This window comes from Stigmatopora nigra, chromosome 6 (genome assembly GCF_051989575.1).
Source record: "Stigmatopora nigra isolate UIUO_SnigA chromosome 6, RoL_Snig_1.1, whole genome shotgun sequence".
Lineage (NCBI taxonomy): Eukaryota > Metazoa > Chordata > Actinopteri > Syngnathiformes > Syngnathidae > Stigmatopora > Stigmatopora nigra.
In genome coordinates, this window is record NC_135513.1 from 71,944 (window position 1) to 89,183 (window position 17,240).

Consider the following 17,240-nt stretch of genomic DNA (forward strand, 5'->3'; position numbering starts at 1 on the left):
TAAAAACCAAAACAACTATTCAGAGGCGACCGCAAAAGAAGAAAAATAATGCACCTACCCAGGATCTCCATGGCGATGGTGGCGCTAGCTGAGCCCAGTGTGTTCTTGATTTTGATCTCATAAGAGCCGGTGTGTTGGCGCGTGGCGTCCTTGATCAAAATGGCCGAGGAGTCCGTTGTGCTCTCCACGCACAAGGACGAAGAGGCCACCAGCTCCCTTCCGTTCTTCAGCCACTCGATGCCGGGCAGTGGCACGGCGAGGATTCCCACTCGGATCTTAACCGAGGTTCCGGCTCTGTAGCGAACCACGTCCAGGTACTCGGGAGGCAGGTCGATGGCCGGAGCGCCTGCGCGACAGAGCGGGCGGATGACGGCCCTGCCCGGTGACGAAACCCACGAGAGCCGTAGAGGGACGGAAGGAGCACTCACCGCAGGCGTCCACGCAAGTGACCGGGCCGGCGATCAGAGAAGGGTTGCTGACGGAGCCCACGGCGTTTTTGGCGTACACCCTGAACTCGTAGGTCTCGTCCTGAGTCAGTCCGGACGCCGTGAAGCCCATCTCCGGGATGTTGGTGAAGTTGGCCTTCACCCACCTTCCGCTAGCCGCATCCCTCCTCTCCACGCTGTAGCCGCTGATCTGACTGCCGCCGTCGTACGGCGGCCTCTGCCAGGTCAGGCGCACCGAGTTCTTGGTGACTTCGCTGACGCGGACATTTGCGGGGGGCTCTGTGGCGGACACAACGGCGCGTCGCCATTAGGTTAGGCCGGTTAGCTGGCCGAGCGGACGTCGCGCCACCGACGCGCTGGCCCCGCCCCCGGTCGTGTTTGTGCGGGGGGGTTCCGACCTCGGCCCGCGGGCCACAGGCGGCCCCTTACAGTTAACATTCATTGAGGAATAACAAGGGCATTCAGAACAGAAGAAATCCAAGGAGAAGAAAAAAAGTCAAGCGGGGACCAGTAATGCATCACAAAAAGCTAAAAGTCAAAGAATGAACTCATTTTTAGAATGGCTGCTTATTGATAATGTGTTTAATATTAAAAAGCAGGTAAAATGATTATCTTTGTGAACTGAAAGGAATTAGTCAAGAGCCAGTACAAAGATAATCATTATACTTGCTTTTCAATTAGGGTTAGGACGTGGCACCACGTCGCCTCGCCGCCACTTGGCCGGCGAATAGGTGACAGAGAAGAAGGGCTACTCACCGCACGCGTCGATAGCCAGAACCTCTTCCGAGGTCTTGCTCATTTTGCCCACCCCGGCGTGACCTTGAACTCGTAGATGAGACCCGGGCAGATGTTGCTGACCCGCATCTGGTTCCCCGCTATGGCGCTTTTGTTGATCTTCTGCCAGAGGATGCTGCTCCTTTCCTTCATGTGAAGGTGGTAGCCCGTCACGGCGTTGCCGCCGTCGTTGACCGGTTCGTTCCAGCAGACGGTCAGGTTGTCTCGACAGACAAAACTAACCCAGGGGGTGGACGGAGGCCCCGGAGCCACTGGAATTCAAAGCGCAGAGCCACAAGTCAGTTGGCGGTGGCTTTGGGAAGGGTGCGTGAGGGGGGGTCGGAGAAAACAAAATCCGCCCGGCGACTCACCGAAAGGAAGCCGGATCGTCACCGGCTTGCTGTCGAGGTGCTCGCTGAGACCGTAACGGTTCTGGGCCCTGACTCGGAACTGATACTCCTCTCCCCTGGTCAGCTTGGTGGCTCTGATCTGGCTCCGCGCCACGTTGGCCGACACCTCTGTCCAGGTGGGGGTGCTGGTTTCCCGTTTCAGGAGCACGTAGTTGGTGACGGGACTTCCGCCGTCGTACTCCGGAGGAGTCCATTTCAGGTGCGCCGTAGTCTCTCCCACCTCCAGGATCTCCACGGGCCCCAGGGGTGGTCCGGGCCTATCCAGCACCACCACGTTCACCGAGATCTGGCTGGCGCCGCCCGCATTGCTGGCACTCAGTTGGTACTTCCCGGCATCGCCGGCGACGCTTTGCTCCAGGCTGACGCTCAGGCTGTCGGGGGTGACCCGGGCGGAGAGTCTCTTGGATCCCTTGACCGGCACGTTGTTCTTGGACACGCTGACTTTTGGCATCGGCTTGCCGCTCAGCGGGATGTCAAAGGTCAGGTCGGATCCGGCTCTCACGTAGACGGTATTTTTGGGGTAGTTCTTCAGGTCGAACTCTGGAGCCTCTGTCAAAATTCAAGCAAAAGTCGGCTCAGCGGGGCCGGGTAGAACAAGCCCCGTAGCGGGGTCAAAGAGAAGACTCTGGCGGTGACATTTGATCGGACGGATGAACTCGGCCGCGGAGACGGCGGGCCGGGGAATTACCCAGAATTTCTTTGACGAGGACGGGTGCAATCATCTCTTTGGCCTCGCTCAGACCGGCGTGGTTCTCGGCTCGCACTCTGAAGAAGTACTCGGCGCCTTCCCGCAGGCTTTTGACGGAGTGGCTGGTGGTCTTCACCGTGGCGCACTTGACCCATTTGGTCTGGCCCTTCTCCAGGGCGTCCAGCAGGTAGGCCTTGACTCGGCTGCCGCCGTCGTACTCTGGCCGCGTCCAGGCGATGGTCACGCTGTCCCTGGTGACGTCGGCCACTCCCAATTTGGCGGGCGGACTGGGCACCTCTGCAAAGACAATTGAGGAGTGAGTGGGCCGGATTTGGCCGGATTTGGCCGGATTTGGCCGGATTTGGCCGGATTTGGCCGGATTTGGCCGGATTGGGGCCTCGGACGGGAGCTTACCTGTGATCTTGGTGCCGGCCTTCACTTCCTGAGGTACGCCCACTCCATACTCATTCTCCCCCATTACTCTGAAGTAATAGACGGCCCCTTCCAGCAGGTCCTCTACTTTGCAGGCCGGGGCGTGGCAGTTGGTGGTCACGGAAACCCAGGCCTTCTTGCTGGCCTCGCGCTTCTCCACGTGGTAGGCCTTGACGGCGTCGCCGCCGTCGTTGTCGGGGGCTTCCCACGTGAGAGCGGCCGAGTCCCGAGTGACCGCCGAAACCTTGACGTTGAGCGGGGGGCCCGGGGAGTCCAGCACCTTGACGCTCAGCGGTATCGTGGCCTCTCCCAAGTCGGAGGCGATGGTCAGGCGGTACTCTCCGGAGTCGTTCCTGCCCGAGTTTTCGATGGTCAGCGAAGCGTCGGAGTCGCTGGCCTCCGCGGTTCCCCTGGCCTTCAGTTCGGTGCCCTCCTTGGACCATACGGCCGAGGGAACGGGTTGACCCTTGAAGGGAACCTTGAGGGTGAAGGCCAGGCCGCGCTTCACCACCAGGACCTTGCGCGTCTCCACGTCGACGTCGAACGTGGGCGGCGCCGTCCTCTCGGTGGCGGCGGCGGCGTCCGAGCGCCGGCTGCGCACGCTGCTTCCCATTTTGTTGATGGCTTTGACGCAGAATTCATATTGGGCGGCGTTTTTTAGGCCGGTGACTGTCATCTCCAAGCTCTTGGTGAGCGCCATGGCTTCCAGCCATCTCTGCGGCTCTTCCTCCTCCTCTTCCTCCTCTTCATATCCTTCCCCCTCTTTGGCCAGCTTGCCTACGTAGTCCCTGTATTCCACGGCGTATCCCAGGACGGGGGCGCCGCCACTGTCGGCGGGCGCTTTCCAAACGATGGACACGCTGTCCCGGGTAGAGTGAACAATTTTGGGCTTGGAGGGTGCGGCGGGACCCGTCAAGGGGGCCAGGGCTCGGAAGGAGGCGGACAGTTCGCTGGGCGGGCTCAGACCGGCGGCGTTCTCGGCGTAGACCCTGAAATCGTACTCGCAACCCCGGCGCAGCTTGGTGACCGAGGCGTGGCAGACGGCGATGAGATCCCGGTTGACGCGGATCCAGCGCATGGCCGTCTTCTCCCGGCGCTCCACCACGTAGCCGGCGACGGGGCTGCCGCCGTCGCTGGCCGGTCGGGCGCCACACCAGCCTCATGGAATCTCCGGCGACGTCGGTGACGTCGACGTCGAGCGGCGCGCCGGCCGGGGAGTACGGATCGGCCACCTTGACGGCGTGGCTCTCCAAGGTCTCGCCGATCCCGTGTTTGTTGACGGCCGAGACCCTGAAGACGTACTCGTTGCCCTTGAGCAGTCCCGTCACGGCGTGATAGGTTTTGGTCACGTCGTCCTTCATTAACGTCCAGGCCAGGCGGCTGGTCTCGTGCTTCTCCAGCACGTAGCGCGTGATGTCGGCGCCGCCGGCTTCTTGGGGCGGACCCCAGGACAGCGTGCATCCCTGGGCCGTCAGATCCGTCACCTGCAGCGGCCCGGCGGGGGGCCCCGGTTTGTCCAGGACCACGCAATGGATGGGCGTGCTGACCTTGCCGGCGATGTTCTGCAGCGTGAGGACGTAGCGGCCCGAATCTCCCCGGACGCAGTCCTTCACCGTCACCGAGGTGGCCGTGTCGGTGGAAAGGATCTGGATTCTGGCTCGGGGAAGCAGTTCGCCGCCGTCCTTGCACCAGGCCAGCACGGGGGCGGGGCGACCGGCCACGTCGGCCCGAATCTTCAGGGTCTCGCCGGCCTTGACCGACACGGTCTCCCGGTACTTGACGTCCATCACGATGCGGGGCAGCTCCACGTCGTCCTTGACGGCCACGGGTCCCGTGTGGTCGGAGGGCGGGCTCAGCAGGCCGGCCGCGTACTTGGCCACCACGCGGAAGTGGTACTGGGCGTTCTCCGTCAGGCCCGTCACCCGATAGTGCGTCTCGGGCACGTTGGTGAAGTTGCACCTGGTCCAGCGGCCCTCCGGGAGCTCCCTGCTCTCCACCACGTAACCGGACACCTTGGCGCCGCCGTCGTACTGGGGCTTGTCCCAAGACAGGGAGACGGAGCTTTTGCCCACGGAGGTGACCACGGGGGCGCCGGGGGGATCGCAGGGGTCCCGCGCCGCCACGGGCTCCGAGGCCTTGCTGACCTTGCCGATGCCGGCAATGTTTTGGGCGTAGACGCGGTACTCGTAGACGGCGCCCTCCTCCACCCCGCCCACCTTGTATTCCGAGTCCCGGATCATTCCCCTGTTCATCTTGGTCCAGAGGATGCTGGCGCGCTCCTTGCGCTCCAGGTGGTAGCCCAGGACGGGACTGCCGCCGTCGTAGACGGGTTCGTTCCAGGTGACCAGCATGTGAGACTTGGTGGCCAGCTTCACGGCGGGCGTGGAAGGCGGTCCGGGTTGCTTGAAGTGGTAGCGAGCGGTAATGGCGGGGGAGTCCACGTGCGCGCTCTTGCCGTAGCGGTTGACCGCGTAGATGCGGAACTGGTACTCCGCGCCGTGCACCAGGCGCACGGCCTTGTAGGCCGTCCGGGCCACGTCGCCCGCCGCCATCTGCCAGTCTTGCGTGTTGGTATCTCGCTTCTGCACCACGTAGTTGCTCACGCAGCAGCCGCCGTCGTATTCCGGCGGAGACCAGGAGAGCGAGATGCTGTCGGAGGTCACAGCGTCCACCCTGACGCCGGTGGGCGGGCTGGGCTTGTCCAGGACGACCAGCTGCAGGTGGGAGGTGGCCGTTCCCGCGCCGTTGGCCACGGTGATCTGGTACTCGCCCACGTGCTCCCGGCCGGCCTTGGTCAGGACGATCTTGGAGGAGGAGGCCCCGTTCACCACCGTCAGCGAGGTGGTCTGCTTGACGGGGAGGCCGTCCCTCTTCCACGAGACGGCGGGCTTGGGTCTGCCGCCGAAGGGAACCTCCACGGTCAAGTCGTCTCCGGCCTTCACGCTGTAAGCGGTGAAGGGCGGAGAGACGGAGGGCGGGATGGCCGCTTCCCTGACCAGGACGGGCAAGCCCAGCTCCCCGGGTTGACTCTTTCCCTTCTCGTTGATGGCCAGCACCCTGAAGAGGTAGCTCTGCTCGGCGGTGAGGTTGGGAACGGTGGCCTCCGTGGCCTTGACCGTGCAGGCCGTGCCCCACTTGTCGCCGCCCTTGGGCTTGAATTCCACGTAGTAGCAGATGACTTTACTGCCGCCGTCGTGGGCGCACTTGTCCCACGAGAGCGACACGCTGCTCTTGGTCACGTCGCTGAGGGCGACGTTGGCGGGCGGGAGGGGCACCTGGGACACCTTGACCTCCTCGGTCTCGGCCGAGGGACCCTGGCCGTACTGGTTGACGGCGCAGACGCGGAAGTAGAAGACGCCCCCCTCGGGCAGCTCTTGGATCTTGAAGCCGTTGGCCGTGCAGTTGCTGGCCACGGTGGTGTAGGCCTTGCGGATCGACTCCCGCTTCTCCACCACGTAGTTGGTGATTTTGGAGCCGCCGTCGGCCGCCGGGGCGTCCCAGGTCAGGGAATCCTTGGTCAACTCCTTCACGGCCAGGTTCTGGGGTGCGCCGGGCGTGTCCAAGACTCTCACGGCCACCACGGCGGACTTGGACCCGCCAGCGTTCTCCAGGGACAGCGAGTACTTGCCGCTGTCCCAGCGGTTGACGTTGTCCACCACCAGCATGGTGTAGGAGCCGGTGGAGTCGATCAGAGCGCGCTGGGCGAGAGCGCCGTCCACTTTCTGCCACTTGACGGCGGGCTGGGGCCTGTCCCTGATGGCCACGAACAGGCGCAGGGTGCCTCCGGCGCGCACCGACACCACCTTCCGCAGGTCGGCGTCCAGCTCCATCTCCGGCGCCTCCAGCCTGTCCACGGCCACCACCGTGCCGTGGACGTGGGCGGCCTCGCCCACGCCCTCGGAGTTGAGGGCGCACACGCGGAACTGGTATTCTTCTCCCTCCGTGACGTCGGCCACGGTCAGCCGGGTGGCCTGGATGCCGCAGGGCGGCGTGCACACGCGCCACTCCTTTTGGGCCGGCGCGTCCACCGCCGGGGCCACTTCCACCTCCTCCTCCGGCGACTCCGGCGGGGGCACGTACTGGCGCATCTCCACCACGTAGCCCTTGACGTAGGCCCCGCCGTCAGAGTCGGGTTTGGACCAGGAGAGCGAGACGGACGACTTGGAGTAGTCCGTCACTTTGGGGTGGCGAGGGGGTCCGGGGGGCTGGGTGGCGTAGCAGGCTCTGTAGAAGAGCGACGGCTCGCTGGGCTCTCCCACCCCGGCCCGGTTCTCGGCCGCCACCCGGAACTCGTAAAAGTGACGGGCGCTCAGTCCCGTGGCCGTGAAGAGCGTTTGGGTCAGTTTTTGTCTGTTGCACTTGGTCCAGCGCACGCCGTCTCGGTCGCGTTTCTCCAGGTGGTAGCCCAGGATGTCGGCCCCGCCGGTCTGTTCCGGGACGGCCCACGAAAGCAGCATGGAATCCTTGGTGATCTGGCCGGCCTCCGGCGTGCCAGGGGGGGCCCGGGGGCTTGTACGGGCTGCGGGCCACGAAGGGCTCGCCCGCCAGGTAGTCGCCCGTGCCGTACTTGTTGACGGCTCTGACTCGCAGCAGGTACTCGTTGCCCGCCAGCAGGTTGCTCAATCGGTGCTCAATCGTCTTGGTCTCCGCCGCCTGGCCCACGCCGTACTCGTTTTCGGCCATGACCCTGAAGTAGTAGGAGGCGCCTTCCGTCAGGTTCTCTACCTTGAAGGTGGTCTTTGCGCACTTGGCCGAGACGTTGGCGTAGGCCTTGCGGGTGGATTCCCGCTTGTCCACCACGTAGCTCTTGACTTTGGAACCCCCGTCGTTGGGCGGCGCCTCCCAGACGAGGGTGACCGAGTCCTTCCTCACGTCTTTCACCGCCAGGTTGAGCGGGGCCCCCGGCGTGTCCAGGACTTTGACGGCCACCGCTTCGGTGGCCGAGCCGCTGCCGTTGCTGAGGGTGAGCGTGTACTTCCCCGAATCGCACCGGTCGCAGGAGTCCACGGAGAGCTGGGTGAAGGTGGGGCCCTTTTCCACCACCGCCTTTTCGGTGGGGGTGCCCTGGTCCTTGGACCACTTCACCTCGGGGGCGGGCCTGCCCCTGAAGGGAACGTGTATCCTGAACGAGCCGCCGGCCTTCACGGATATTCCCTTGCGCAGCTCGGAGTCCAGGTGGATCTGAGGCGCCTCCAGCCTCTCTTCCGCTCTGGCGGTTCCCGGGAGGACGGCCGGCTCGCCCACGCCGACCTTGTTGAGGGCGCACACTTGAATTCGATATTCCTGGCCCTCTTTCAGCCGGGGGATCTGGTATTTGTTGAGACGCAGGCCGGTCGGGGGGGGTGACCATGGTCCATTGCTCCGTCTCCGCCTTGCAGACCTCCACCAGGTAGCCCTGGACGGGGCTGCCCCCGTCCGACGGCGGCTTGCCCTAGGAGACGGTGATGGAGCTGGCCGTGGAGTCCACCACACTCACGTAGGCGGGGGAGCCCGGCCTCTACTTGGGATCGGCCGCCTTGTAGTAGGAGGTCGGCAGGGACGGCTCTCCCGAGCCCACCGCGTTCTCGGCGCTCACCCGGAACTCGTAGTCGTGGCCGGCGCTCAGGCCGGTGGCTCTGAAGGAGAGGTCCGTGACCTTCTGGCGGTTGCACCTGGTCCACTTGACGCCCGCCCTGTCCTTCTTCTCCACCACGTAGTTTGAGATCTGGCTGCCGTCGTCGGATTCCGGGGGGCTCCACCTGACGGTCATGCCGTCGCGAGTGATGTCGGCCACGTCCCGTGAGGCGGACCGGGGAGTACGAAGGGAGTCTTCCAGAGCACGGGCTCGGACTCCAGGGGGCCGCCGGCGCCGTGCCGGTTGACTGCCGTCACGCGGAAAATGTATTCGTTGCCCTCCAGCAGGTTGGTGACCTTGTAGCAGGTGGCCGTGCAGGCGGGAGAAACCACCGTCCAGGCCAGACGGCTGGTCTCTCTCCTCTCGATGACGTAATGGGTGACGGGACAACTCCCGTCGGAGGAAGGCGGACGCCAAGCCAGCGAGCAGCGATCCTCGGCCACGCCGGCCACGTGAAGGGGTCCCCGGCAAGGACCGGGCCGGTCCAAGACGGAGACTTGGAAGTGCGCGCTTTGGCTGCCGGCCTGGTTGGTCAACTGGAGCGTGTAGGTGCCGCTGTCCTCCCTGGCCGCGTCTTTGACCAGGATCAGGGCGCGACTCTCCATGTTCTTGATGTCCAGCCTGAGGGTATTTTCCAGCGGCACTTCGCCCCTGAACCAGCGCATGGCCGGCGGGGGCTTGCCACCCACGTCGGCGTCCAGCTTGAAGGTCTCGCCGGCGTTCAGGACCACGGCCTTGGCGAAGGCGGGGTCCACGGAGAATGTGGGCGCCTCGGTGCCGTCGCCGGCCGTGATCGGCCCGCTGTTGTACGACGGCTTGCTGACGGTGCCGGCGGCGTTCTTGGCCGCCACCCTGAAGTCGTACTGGGAGTTCTCGCTGAGGCCCGTGGCGGTGAATTGGATCTCCATCACGTTGGTGAAGTTGGCCCTCACCCAACGGCCCTCGGGCAGGTCGCACCTTTCCACCAGGTAGCCGGTGACGTTGCTGCCGCCGTCGTACTCGGGCTTGGTCCAGCGGATGACGATGGCGTCTTTGGTCACGTGGACGGCCCGGGGGATGCCGGGGGGGTCGCAGGGGTCCCTGGCCACGCGGCCCTCCGAGAGCTTGCTGCAGCGTCCCACGCCGACAATGTTTTCGGCGTAGACCCGGTATTCGTACTCCACGCCTTCCTCCAGAGGGTGGCTCTTGTAGTCCGTCTGGCGGATGAGCGTCTTGTTGATCCTTCCTCTCCAGGTGGTAGCCCAGGACGGGAGTGCCCCCGTCCGAGATGGGCTCGTGCCACTCCACCACCTGGTGGTCTCTGGAGAGCGAAGTGACGAAGGGCGTGCCCGGCGGCCCGGGTTCCCTGTAGGGGTACCGAGCCACCACGGCGGGCGAGTCCAAGCCGTGACTCTTGCCGTGGCGGTTCTGCGCCACGATCCTGAACTGGTACTCGGCTCCGGCCTTCAGCCTGGGCACCTTGATGGTGGTCCTGGCGTAGTTGGCGTTGACGTTTTCCCAAGTGGTGCCGACGGTCTCTCTCTTCTGCACGATGTAGTTGGAAATCTGGCAACCGCCGTCGCGCTGGGGCGGAGCCCAGGACAGCGTCACGCTCTGCGTGGTGATCTCGTCGAACTTGACGGGGCCGGTGGGCGGGCCGGGTTTGTCCAGTACCACGATTTCCAGCGTGGCCTCCTTCTCGCCGGCCGGATTGGTGGCCCGGATGCCGTACATGCCTCCGTCGTCGGCCGCCGCCTCCTTGATGCTCAGACTGGTGTGGCTCTGCTCGTTGTGAATGTTGACTCTGGTGGTGAACTTGAGGGGCGCGCCATTCTTGGTCCACGCCACGGTGGGCTTGGGCCGCCCGAAGACGGGTACTCGGACCCGGAGGTCTTTGCCCACGTGGACGCTGTAGCTGCTGAAAGCCGGTCGCAAGTCGGGCTGGAACACCAAGTTCTTGGCGGCGATGTGGCCGGACAGGACCCGGGGCTGGCTCTTGCCCTTGTCGTTGATGGCCGTGACTCGGAAGAGGTACTCCTCTCCCGGGTTGAAATTGGAAACGGTGGCGGCCGTGCCCTTGTAGGTGTTGACGCCGGACCACTGCTCCTGACCCTTGAGCTGAACCTCCAACAGGTACTGGGCCACCCGGCTGCCGCCATCGTATTCGGGACGTTCCCAGGCCAGAGACACGCTAGTGTCGGTCTGGTCCGTCACGCTCAGGCTCCTGGGGGCCTGAGGCACCTCCGAGACCTTGAGCGGGTCCAGGGTGGCGGCGGGCGGGCCCACGCCGTGGGCGTTCTCCGCCAGGACGCGGAAGTAGTAACAGCAGCCCTCCTGCAGCGGCTCGATCTTGCAGCAGAGCGCGTGGCAATTGGTGTCCACGGCGGCGTAGGTTTTGCGCGTGCTCTCCCTCTTTTCCACAATGTAGTTCTTGACCTTGGAGCCGCCGTCCAAGAGAGGCGCGTCCCAGGCCAGCGTCACCGACTGGCTGGTGATTTCCTTCACGCTCAAGTTGACGGGTGCGCCGGGCGTATCCAGTACCCGCACCGCCACGCCGGCCGACTTGCTTCCGCTGGCGTTGACCGCCGTGACCGTGTATTTGCCGCTGTCCGTCCTGCTCGCGTGGTCGAAGGTCAACGCCGTGTAGCTGCCGGTCACTTCCACTTGAGCCCCGTCCTTCAGCGGCGCCTCGTCCTTGTCCCACCGGACGGCGGGGGCCGGTCTTCCCCGGACGGGGATGAAAAGTCGGAGCGTGAGTCTGGCCCGGACGCTCACGGTCTTCCGTAGTTCCGGATCGATGTCCAGGTCGGGTTGCTCCTCCCTCTCTTGGGCCACCACCACCCCGGTCACCTGGGCGGCCTCGCCGAGTCCGACCTTGTTGCTGGCGCACACTCTGAAGTGGTAAGCCTGATTCTCCGTCAGCTGGGCCACCTCAAAATTCGTCTTCTTGACACCGGTGGCCGGCGTGCACATGACCCAGTCCTCCTCGGGGGCCGACGCCTCGGTGGCTTCCGTCTGCGCCCCGCCGGTGGCGGCGCGGCGTTCCACCACGTATCCCTGGATCTCCGAGCCGCCGTCGCAGAGGGGCTTGCCCCACGACAGGAAGACGGAAGATTTGGTGGTGTCGGTCACTCTGGGATTCTGCGGCGGGCCTGAAGACGGGGTCCAGGGCTCGGTGGTAGACGGTGGCGGAACTGGGCCGGCCCACGCCGACGGCATTCTCGGCGGCCACCCTGAACTCGTAACTGTGACTTTCCAGGAGTCCCGTGATCTTGAAAGACAAATGCGGGACGGGGCCCCTGTTGCATCTGGTCCAACGCACGCCCTCTTTGTCGTGCTTTTCGATGACGTAGGTGGTGATGGGAGTGCCTCCGTGGTCAGTAGGGGCCTCCCAGGTCAGGAGCACGGAATCCTTCTTCACCTCCGAGACCTCCAAAGCTCTGGGCGATCCGGGGACCGTGTTGGGGTCTCTGATGGTGGCCGGCTCGGACAGGAGCGGCGCGCCGGCGCCGAACTCGTTGACGGCGTGCACTCGGAAGACGTACTCGTTGCCCTCCAGGAGCTTGGCAACGTCCAACCAGGTGTCGGCCACGTCGGACTCCACCACCGTCCAGACCAGCCGGCTGCTCTCTCTCCTCTCCACCACGTAGTGGCTAATCTTGCTGCCGCCGTCCTGGAGCGGCTCCCGCCACGTGAGGCGGCAACGGTCCTTGAGGATGTCCGTCACGGCCAGGGGGCCCTGCGCCTGTCCCGGTCTGTCCAGGACCACCACCTTGACCGGGGTGGCCTTTTCACCCCCCGGGTTTTTCAGCAAGAGAGTATAGAGGCCTCCGTCGTGGAGTCGGGCTTCTTTGACGGCCAGGCAGGCGCGGGTGAGCGTGTTCCTGATCTCTCGGCGCGGGGTGTCGGCCACTTCCTGCCGGTCCTTCAGCCAGGCGATGAAGGGGGGGGGCTTTCCGTGAACGTCGGCGTCGATCTTGAAGCTCTCCCCCGCCTTCACCACCAGGGTCTGAGTGTACTGGGGGTCCATGCTGACGCGGGGGGGCCGGATGTCATCTCTGGCGGTGATGGGGCCGCTGCTGTAGGAGGGGAGACTGGAGACCCCGGCGGCGTTTCTGGCGATGACTCGGAACTCGTAGCGGCCGTCCGGAAGCAGTCCCGTGGCGGCGTACTCCGTCTCCGTGACGTTGGTGAAGTTGGCTTTGGACCAGCGTCCTTCGGGAAGCTCCTTCTTTTCCACCGTGTAGCCGGTGATCTTGGCGCCGCCGTCGTACTCGGGCTTGGTCCAGGCGATGCGGACCGAATGGCCGGTGATCTCGGTGGACTCGGGCGCGCCCGGGGGGTCGCAGGGGTCTCTGGCCACCTGGCCCTCGGAGACTTTGCTGACTTTGCCCACGCCCACTATGTTCTCGGCGTAGACTCTGAACTCGTATTCCATTCCCGCCTCCAGGCCGGAGATCTTCGAGCTTTGCTCCTTGATAAGCAATTTGTTGAGTTTGACCCAGAGGATGCTGGTTCTCTCCTTGCGCTCCAGATGGTAGCCCAAAACGGCGCTGCCTCCGTCGCTGACCGGTTCGTTCCAGGTCACCACCATGCTGTCTTTGGTGGAGGAGGCCACGCTGGGAGTTCCCGGGGGGCCCGGGACTTTGTACGGGTACTGGGCCACGAGGCACTCGGACTGGAGGGCCGGACCTTTGCCGTAGCGGTTTTCCGCCGTGATCCGGAACTGGTATTCGGCGGCGGCTTTCAGGCGACAGGCTTTCACTTTGCACCTGGCCAGGTTGGCGGACACCAGGGTCCAATTGGTGGTGGAGGTGTCTCTCTTCTCCGCGATGTAGTTGTTGATGGTGCAACCGCCGTCGTACTCCGGCGGTCCCCAGGAGATGGTCACGCTGTACGAGGTGACCTCCTCCACCCGGATGGGACCCAGCGGCCGACCGGGCTTGTCCAGCACCACCACGGCGACCTGCGCGGTGGCCCGGCCCGCCGTGTTGACCAGGGCCACCCGGTACTCTCCGAAATCCTCCCCGCGGGCCTCCTTGATGGCGAGGGTCAGCAGGGTTTCCGAGGCGGCAAAGTTGACGCGGGTGGTCCTCTTGAGCGGTTGGCCGCCACGGTGCCAGGAGAGCACCAGAGGGTCAGGTCTTGGCCCGCCAACACGCTGAAGGTGTGGAAGGGCGTCTTGACGACCGGCGCCGTCACCAGCTCCTTCACGATGACGGGGACGCCGATCTGACGGGAGCTCGGCGTCCAAGTCAAGCTCCGGCGGGAGGAGTCGGTCCTCGGCCCTGGGCCGGCCGGGCACGCCGGCCGCCTGGCCCATCCCCTCGCCGTTGACGGCCGAGATGTTGATCTTGTACTCGGCGTCCTCCGTCAGATTGATCAGGGTGAAGGAGGTGGGCAGTAGTCCCTCCTTGGGCGTGGCGATTCGCCAATCCTCCGCCTCCTCCTCCTCCTCTTTGCCGGCGGCGGGGACGCAGCGCTCCACCACGTAACCGGTGATGTCGGAGCCGCCGTCGTAGGCGGGCTTGTTCCAGGCCACGGTGATGGACGAGCTGGTGGTGTCCAGAACTCTGGGGTTGCAGGGGGGCCCCGGTTTGTACAGGGCGTCGCTGGCCTTGTACAGAGGGCTGGAGGGGCTGGACGGGCCCACGCCGGCGGCGTTCTCCGCACTGATCCGGAATTCGTATTCGTGTCCGGCCACCAGGCCCGTGGCCTTGAACTGCAGGTCTTTCACCTTCCTCTTGTTGCACTTGACCCAGCGCAGGCCCTGCCGGTCTTTCCTCTCCACGTGATAGTTGTCGACGGGCGCCCCGCCGTCGCTCTCGGGCGCCTGCCAGCTCACCAGCATGGAATCCTCGGCGGTGGCGGCCACCAGCGGGTTCCGGGGCGCGTCGGGGACCCGGTACGGGTCGTCGGCCAGAACGGGCTCCGAGTCCAGGGGCTCGCCGCTGCCGTATTTGTTGAGCGCCCTCACTCTGAAGATGTACTCGTTTCCCTTGAGGAGCTTGCCCACTTTGAGCTGGGTGTCCCGCAGGTGGGAGGCCGCCTCGCTCCACAGCAGTCTGCCGGATTCCCGCTTCTCCACCGCGTAGCCTTCGATCTGGGAACCGCCGTCGTCGGCGGGCGGGGCCCACGTCAGCAGGCAGTCGTCGGCCGTGACCCGGCCGACGGCCAGGGGTCCCAGCGGCGGGCCGGGCCTGTCCAGTACTTTGACCCTGAAGACGTGCTTGCAGAAGCCGCCGGCGTTGGCGGCCGTCAAGAGGAATCCTCCTCCGTCGGCCCGGACAGAGTCCTTGTTGGTCAGCGTGGAGGTCAGCTCGCCGTGCTTGACGTCCAGCTTGAAGGTGTTCTCCACTTCCTTTTGGTTCTTGGTCCAAGTCAGGCGGGGGGCGGGTCGCCCGGCTACGTCGGCGTCCAGCTTGAAGGACTCCCCGGCCTTGACCAGGAGCACGTCCTTGAAGACGGCGTCCACCATGATGCGCGGCTCCACCACGTCGTCCTTGCAGGCCACGGGCTCCGAGGGCTCCGACGGGGTGCTCACGGCTCCGGCAGAGTTCCTCGCCGTCACGCGGAACTGGTAGAGGGCGTCGCGGGTCAGTCCGCTGACGGTGAAGGCGCTCTCCGTGACGTTGGTGAAGTTGGCCTTCGTCCAGCGACCGGCGGGCAGTTCTCGCCTCTCCACCGTGTAGCCGGTGATCTTGAATCCGCCGTCGTACTCGGGCTTGGTCCAGGCCACGGTGACGGCGTTGTCGGTGACCGAGGTGGGCACGGGCGCGCCCGGGGGGTCCACCGGGTCCAGGGCCACGATGGGCTCCGAGGCCTTGCTGGCCTTGCCGATGCCGGCCTTGTTCTCCGCCATGACGCGGAACTCGTAGGCGGCGCCGTCCTCCAGGCCGCTGGACTTGAGGAGGTTCCCTTTGACCAGACCCAGGCTGATTCTCTGCCACGTGATGCTGCTCCGCTCCTTCCTCTCCACGTGGTAGCCGGCCACTTGGTCCCCGCCGTCGGACACGGGCTCGTTCCAGCCGACGGTTATGGAGTCCTTGGTGAAGGCCACCACTCGGGGCGTGCCGGGCGGTCCCGGAACTTTGAAGGGGTAGGCGGCCACCACCGACTCGGAGGTTATGGCCGGGCCCACGCCGTAGCGGTTTTTGGCCCTGACCCGGAACTGGTACTCCGAGCCCGTGGTCAGGCGGGTGGCCTTGAAGGTGGTGCGGATGGCGGCGGAGGTCAGCTCGCTCCAAGTCTGCGTGGCGGTGTCTCGGATCTCCAGCACGTAGTTGTTGATGGGGACGCCGCCGTCGTTTTCCGGCGCGTCCCAGGCGAAGACGCAGTAGGTGCGGGAGATTTCCGTGATGAGCACGGGTCCCTTGGGGGGGCCCGGGACGTCGTGCACTCTGATCCACACGTTGTCGCTGACGGTACCCGCCAGGTTCTTGGCCGTCACGGCGTAGGTGCCGCTGTCGGCCCTGGTGCATTCCTTGACGCTGAGGACCACGGTGGCCGGGGTGCGCTCCACGTTGGTCCTCTGGGTCAGCTTCAGGGCGCCGCCGTCCTTCTGCCAGCTGACGGCCGGCCTGGGGCGTCCGGCCACGGGAATCTCCACCCTGATGTCCTCTCCGGCCCGAGCCACCACGGTGGCCTGGCAGAGGGCGCGCAGGTCCAGGTCGGGCGGGGAGGAGGAATCCCGGACGAGCATGGGCTTGCTCTGGCGGGGGGCGCTCCTGCCCGAGTAGTTGACGGCCATCACGCGGAAGGTGTATTCCTCCTTCTCGTTGAGGTTCTTGACGGTAAAGTCCATGCCTCTCAGGCTGCTGACGTGGGCCTACTGATCGGTGCCCCTCTTCTGGGCTTCCAGGACGTAGGCCGTCAGCCGGCTGCCTCCGTCGTGCTTGGGTTTGGTCCAGGCCAGGCTGACCGAGTTCTTGGTCATGTCCACGGGCACGATGCTCGCCGGGGGGCCCGGCGCCTGCGAGGCGCGGATGGGGTCGGGGGTCTCGGCGCCTTCGCCCACACCGTACTCGTTCTTGCCGTAGACGCGGAAGTAGTGCTCGCAGCCCTCGCCCAGATCGCCCATCCTGACCCGGGTGGTGGGGCAGTGGGTCACCACGGTGGCGAAGGCCTTGCGTGTGGACTCCCTCTTCTCGATAATGTAATTGGTGACCTTGGTGCCGCCGTCCACCAGCGGCATCTCCCACTCCAGGACGATGGATTCCTTGTCCACGCCCGCCGCTTTGAGGTTGAGCGGCGGCCCGGGCGAATCCAGCACTCGGACGTGAATATCGCCGCTCTTCTTCCCCGCCGAGTTCTCCAGGGTCAGCTGGTATCTGCCGGCGTCCGTCCGGACGCTCTCGGGAATCAGCAGCATGGTGTAGGACTCGGTGCTGTCGATGACGGCGCGGGGCACGGTGGCGCCCTCCTTGCTCCAGGCCACGGTGGGCGCGGGACGTCCCCCGATGGGCACAAAGAGGCGCACGGGGCATCCGGCCCTGACCACCAGGGTGCGCCTCAGCTCGGCGTCCAATTCCAGGTCCGGCTGGGCGGCGCGCTCCGCCACCTCCACCAGTTCTGCCGTTTGGGCCGCTGGGGCCGTACCCTTGGGGTTGACGGCCCTAATCCGGAAGTGGTATCTGCCGGCGTTTTCCAGTCCGGGCACCACGAACTCGGTGATTCTCAGGGGGGACGAGGGCGCCGTGTCCTTGATCCATTCCTCCGCGCCTTCTTTGCGGTGCTCGATCACGTAGCCGGTGACGTGGAGCCCGCCGTTGTCCAGTGGTTTTCCCCAATTGAGAGTGGCCGTGGTCTGGCCGGTGTCCGTCACCCTGGGGTTGACGGGCGGACCGGGAACATCTGCCGCCGGGAGGAGTGGAAGATTAGCGACGGCGCGGACATTT

At 65.2% G+C, this 17,240-nt stretch overlaps 1 pseudogene; it reads right to left on the reverse strand.

The window, feature by feature from the left end:
• Nucleotides 1–17,240, reverse strand: part of LOC144197727 (titin-like) — a 165,541-nt pseudogene that overhangs the window by 27,038 nt on the left and 121,263 nt on the right.